This window comes from Rhinopithecus bieti, unplaced genomic scaffold (genome assembly GCF_001698545.2).
Source record: "Rhinopithecus bieti isolate Rb0 unplaced genomic scaffold, ASM169854v2 scaffold_84002, whole genome shotgun sequence".
In the NCBI taxonomy this organism is placed as follows: domain Eukaryota; kingdom Metazoa; phylum Chordata; class Mammalia; order Primates; family Cercopithecidae; genus Rhinopithecus; species Rhinopithecus bieti.
In genome coordinates, this window is record NW_016841755.1 from 3,191,390 (window position 1) to 3,197,492 (window position 6,103).

Genomic DNA, 6,103 nt, shown 5'->3' on the forward strand with positions numbered 1-6,103 from the left:
TATGGACATGCTTGCCAACCTGGATGGGTCTCAAGGGAATTGTGTTTAGGGGAAAAATTCCGTCTCGAAAGGTTGCATAGTGTATGATTCCATTTATAGAGCATTCTTAAAGCGACAAGATTATAGAAAATGGGAACCATACTGTGGTTGCCAGCCTTAGGGAGGGGGAAGGAGGAAGTCAGCTTGGCTATAAAGGGTAGCATTAAGGATCTTGTGATGAAACTGTCCTGTCTTCTGACGTGTTGGTGGTCACATGGTTCTACACGGGTGATAAAATTACACAGAACTAAGCACGCGTGCACAGCACACACGCACACACGCACACACGCACACACGCACACACACACACAGCAGTCTATAAAATGAGTACATGTAAACTGGTGGACTCTGAAATCTGAACAAAGTTACTGGGTTGTATCAATGTTCATTTTCTAGTTGTGGCATTGTACTATGGTTTTTAAGATATTATTGTTGGGGGAAACTGGTGAAGGGAATTGCATGTGAATCTACAATGATCCCAAAACAGGGTTTTACTATATTGCTTCGGTGAATATCCACTGTGTGTGTCTTATGCACACAGACCAGGTTTTCCCTAGAGGAGATACCTAGAAGTGGAATTGTCAGATCTTAGGATACACCCATCTTCAGTTTTTCTACATCATTCTCTAACATCTTTGTTCCTAATTACATTCTACTCGAACTCACGTGAGGTCTAATTTTTCTGCACTTTCTCTAATATTTGGTATAGTCACAATTTAAATTTTTCCAGTACAGTAAAAGGTAAAAAAAAAACCTTTTGACATCTTAGTTTCGAATTCCCTGATTTCCAGAGGGTTAAAGTCCTTTTCATATTTTATTAGTGCATTTGGGTTTTCTCTTTAGTCTCTCCTGTTTTACCCTTGAGTGGCTTGTTTCAGATTACATTTTAGAACTGTTTCTGTAGTCTAGATCCTGGCCTCACAGAGGTCTGTGTCTCCTCATCTTTTAGACATCCACCTACTTTTCACAATGGTGACTCCGACCAATGCAGTGCTGTTCACAGAGTCCAGAACAAAAGAACATTCAGAATGACATTTTGGCGCTTTAATGGCTATTGAGTCTGAGACATTGCTAATAGCTTGGGAACATGCTTTCATGGTTGTCACTGGCGCTGCGCGAGACGTTGCTGTGGAAGGCAGCTTCAGCCGGCCGGAAAGATCAGCTGCCCTTCTGGCTGGCCTGTCCTACGGATGTCCCACAAACCTGGCCAGCCCACCTCTGCATAAGCAATTCCTTGCCACTAGTCTCTAATATGTATCTCCACCTGCTTCTGTTTCTCTGGATGAAGCCTGTCCACTACAGGTTTTGACAGAGATTTAAAATCTCCTCTGGAGACGATTCCAGCGGCTCGCCTGGCATTTCTGCTCAGCTGGCATCAGGGCCTGTGGGGTGAGAGCACTCTTCCCTTACACAGCTCCAGAGCTTCCTTCGGGGGTTCCAATGGGCCAAGAGAAGTGTCTTACTACTTAATGGCCACTTATTTAAAATTATCCCAAGAGTAATTAGAGGCCAGGCATGGTGGCTCATGCCTGTAATCCTAGCACTTTGGGAGGCCGAGGTGGGCGAATCACTTGAGATCAGGAGTTTGAGACCAGCCTGGCAAACATGGTGAGGCCCCATCTCTACTAAAACAAAAACAAAAACAAACAAACAAAAAACCCCAAAAATGAGCCAGGCATGGTGGTGTGCCCCTGTAGTCCCAGCTACTGGGAATGAGCCAGGCATGGTGGTGTGCCCCTGTAGTCCCAGCTACTGGGGAGGCTGAGGCAGGAGAATCTCTTGGACCCAGGAGGTGGAGGTTGCAGTGAGCCGAGATTGCACCACTACACTCCAGCCTGGGCGACAGAGCAAGACTCTATCAAAAAAAAAGAAAAGGAGTAATTAGAATATTTTTTCTTTTTTACTGACAACTAAGAAAGCTAAGGAGAGGATGATGAACAAAGACGGATGCCAGTGGCCTTATGGTCAAATCATTCTTGAAGGGAAACGTGTGTGGGACATCTCTGGGTACACTCACTCATCATTAGGGGTGGATTTTAAAAGGAAGAACGAGGAACACCTTTGCAAGCCATCCTTTTCACCATGGCGGTGCAGAGCAGCAGTTAGGCACTGGTGCAGACTCCCTGGACTGAATCCTGCCTCTTCTCATGTGCCCTTAGAATAACTTAACCTCTCTGAGCTTTGTTTCCTCATCAGTAAAAAATGAAGATATGAATAGGATGGTGACATCCAATGAGGGCATCCTAGGGCCGTCCCGACTGTTATCCGAGGTGACAAACCGCTCTCGAGAGTCTGGCAATGTGCAAGTGGTCGATAAACACTCGCTGGGGACAGAAAAGGCACAGAGGCAGCTGCTAATCTTAAGCATGTCATATTTTTAAAGAACTTGGAGGAGGATTAAAAGTCAAACAAAATAACTTACAATTAACATTGACAAATTCAGGCAGAACTAGAAACACCACAAGAAAGTTTGGTCTTTTTTTTTTTTTTTTTCCAGCATTTGGGGGCTACCTTTAATCAGTGCACACAGCTAGGACCGCCACTGACCAAACTCAAACCCCATGTCTCAAATCATGGAGGAACCATGAGCTACCAGGTGTAAAACAAGCGACGCGTCTTACACTTTCTTATCTCTGGGCAGAATTGTGACACTTCTGGAGGATTTTCAAAGAGGATTGAACAAAATAGCTTTGTTTAACCCGGAGTTAGCAGAAGTGGTTGTTTCAGAACAGTTCACTCCCTGGGAGTTACTCCAGCATTTACAACAATTTTATACTGGGTTCTTTCCCCTCAGATTTCACAAAAAAACAAAACAAAAGCCTAAAAAACAAAAGACACACACACCCCTCTGCTGCGGTGCCCTTTCCCCTACAAAACCCTAAAAAACAAAAGACACACACACACACACACACACACACACACACACACACACACACACACACCCCTCTGCCGCGGTGCCCTCTCCCCTGGCCTTCTCTACTGAAGGGCAGCTGGGTTCCTGGCTCTCGGCTGTATCCACAGCCCCAGCCCCAAACGCTAAGGAGGTGCCCATCACTGGAGGTGGCCGCCAGGGAGCTCCGGGCAGGACCCTGCTCAATCCATATGGGTCCCTGACTTGAGGGTGACCGTCCTTAACCCGTTCCCCGGAGCTTCGCCAGATAAAATGTCCAAAACACACATTGGATGTTCCCTGACGTTTCCTTCCTCTGAAAAACTCTTTCCAGGCGGGACGTTCTGTGGTCAGACCAGGCAGAGGCCTCGCCGGAACGAAGTCTACGGCCCCCCCACCATCCGCCCAGCCCCCAGCGAGCCTAGGCGCCCCTCACCCTGGCGCAGAGAAACCGAGCACTTGTTGATTCTCATGTTGTTGCGATTGGAAAACGGAACAAGGAACCAGAACGCGCCTGTTTCCAGCCAGAGTCGCACTGGGGTCCCCAAAGATGCTTGAGCCTAAGCCCCCTCCACCTTCCAAAACCGGGGGCTCCGGTGGACGCGAAGGGACACAAGCCGCTGCCCCCGCACCCTGGAAAATGTAGTGTGGCGGCAAATGACCGCAGGCCACACACGCCGGCCTCGGGGCCACCGAAACCGGACGCACCCGGCCCAGGACAGACAGTGGGGCCCGGGAGGGGCTGCAGGGAAGACCCGGGCGGGCCGGCGGGCGGCTGCAGGCGGCGCACGTGGGCTCAGGTGGGCGCAGCGACCGGTCCGGCCGAGGAGCCCGAGACAGGCCCTGCGAAGGCGGAAGCCCGGACCCAGGCTCTCGTGGCCGCCCTTGGAGCTCAGAGGGAGACTGCGCTTCGCCCCGGGGGCAGGGGCAGGGGCGCGATCGCGCGCGGGGCCCCCGGGGTGTGATTAGCAGGCGCCGCGAGTCGGGAGGACCCTCCAGCCCGCCCTGGCCGCCAGCACCCTCTCCGCACCCGCCCAGAGTGGCCGCGTTTGACCGCCGTCCCTCCCACCCTAGACTCCTCCCTTCAGCCCCACGGCCCGAGGCCGAGCGGTTTCAGCGACCCTGGGACCGCCGGGCCTGGCTGGAGACCACCCCTGGACAACTGTCAGGGTCCGGCCCCGGCGCTGTAAACCCGCGTATACACCCGCGCCCACCCCCTCGCAGTGGGGATCGGGGGCGAGGACGTGGGTTCGGGTCAGGGAGGACGCCGGCTGCCACCTGCCCGGCCACCTGCGCCGCTGCCCAGGTTCCCCCTGCGCGTCCCCAGCCAAGAGAGGGACTCTGAGTCCGGGCGTCGGGACAGCTCCTGTCCCAGATCTTGCGTCCCAGGCTCCCGCGGGGCTTGGGTCTGGGGTCCCGCCCAGGTCTCCGCGGTCCCCACTCGGAGGGGCACAGAGACAAAGGCGGCAGAGCCGCCCGCCCGTCCCTGAGGGTCACCCACCGGCGCTGCGCTCGCTGCTCCGAGGCCGAGGGTCGCCGCGGGGTCCAAGGCCCTGCTCCCCCTGCTCGGCCCGGGCGGGCTCGTCTCCGCTTCAAGCGCCGACGCGCGGGGTCCCAAGGCAGCCTGCGCCGCCTTCCGGGGTCGGGAGACCGGGGCCGCCGGGGCTGGAGGCTGCTTCTCTCTGGCGCGCGGCGGCGGTGACTGACGGCGGCGGCTCGGAGGGACGGGCGCGCACCCCGCTCCCCGGCCCCGCCTCCCCGGGCTTCCTGCGAGCCAGGTAAACACAGGCCGATCCCGCCGGGCCCGCCCCACCTGGACGCGACCGCCGGAGCCGCCCCGGGAGCTCGGAGGACCCCGGGGCCCGCTCTGCCCACGCGGAACTCGGGGGGCGCACGGGGCCCACGCGCAGGGTCAGACCTCAGAGGGGCGGCCTGGAGCCTCGCCCGCTGCCGAACTGGGCTCCGAACTGCGGCTCGTCGACCCTTCCCGCGTGGCTTGGCCTGCGAACCCACCCCGACCCCGACCTCGACCTCGCGGGAGGAGTGCCAGGCCGCATCTCCCCGCGTCCTCAGGGGCTGGAAACCCCAGAAACTGCGGACGGACTTGCCGCGGCCCTGGCCCTGCAGGAGGAAAGTCAGCCGGGTCTGGAGGCGAAAGGAGCCGGCAGGTCCTCCCGAGGCGCGCCCTCCCTCCCCTGGAGCCCAGGCCAGGCCCACGTCCGGCCGGCAGGTGCTCAGCTGGGAGCTGGGAGCTGGGAGCTGGGGGCGCACCTTCTCCTGCAGGACGGGCGCTGGAAGCGCGCGCGGAAAAGACAGCAAAACACGCGCAGGTGCAAGGAAGCAGCCTGGTCCCGCAGCCCGGAGACATCGTAGTCTTCGTGGCTCTCTTGTTAAAAAGAAAAAGCCTGCTGTTTAGCCGTGACTCACCTGCACACAGATTTAGTGGTCAGAGATCTTTCCCTGGATTCTCGGCCTCCTAATGGTGATAGAGGAGGAGGCTGAGGGAGGCCCTGAATGAGGCCCCGCGTTCCTCTTGATCTACACCCCCAGTCAGAGATCTGGATCTGGAGCTTCCGGAGGCAGCCTGGGACCCACACACTTTGTTAGGCAGTGAGGAAGAGGGGTGAGCCCTATCCTGCTGGGAGGCGGGACACCGACTTCAGCGTGGGGTCGTGGGGTCGGGGTTGCGGCCTAAAACCAGCCTCTCCCAAAGCCCGGGAGGATTTAGCAACTGTGTTCAAATGCTGGCAACTGGAAGAGAAATACTTCCACAACGACACAAAAGCACTCAGTCTGGTGGTTTCCTCAGGAGAGATTTTCAAGCGGAGAGGGTAGGAGGGTTCTGGGACTTTGAGGCTGAAGGTGAAGAGGGAAAAGGGTGCCAAAGATAGTGTGTTTCTCCAATTTTTCTGCCCCCCAACCTCCCTTTAAGTCAAGGATGAGCGGAGTGAGTGTGGGAGGTTGGACAGCTGCCGTAGGAGCATAGGTGGTGACAACGAGCACGGGTGGTGACAACGAACCCAGGTGCACCCAGGTCCCAGCTGAAGTCACTCAAAGCTCAGGCTGGGGAAGTTAGAACACTGGGTCCCGTTTTAGATACCTGTTTTAGCATCAGAAACAGCTTTTCCTCCCCAAAATACATCTTGGCTTTATCTCAGTGACTCCACAGGGCGG

The 6,103-nt window shown here is 56.0% G+C and overlaps 1 protein-coding gene across 4 annotated transcripts in view; it reads right to left on the minus strand.

Moving 5' to 3' along the window:
* The window catches only part of MBP (myelin basic protein), a 157,104-nt gene extending 152,497 nt beyond the window's left edge, over nt 1–4,607 (minus strand). Inside the window, exon 1 of one of the 4 annotated variants that reach the window (XM_017866100.1) lies at nt 4,431–4,607. The gene's annotated coding sequence lies outside the window, so the exon portion shown is untranslated. The remainder of the gene's footprint in view (nt 1–4,430) is intronic. The other 3 variants (XM_017866102.1, XM_017866099.1, XM_017866101.1) reach the window with 3 other exon arrangements.
* Nucleotides 4,608–6,103: the final 1,496 nt, after the last annotated feature.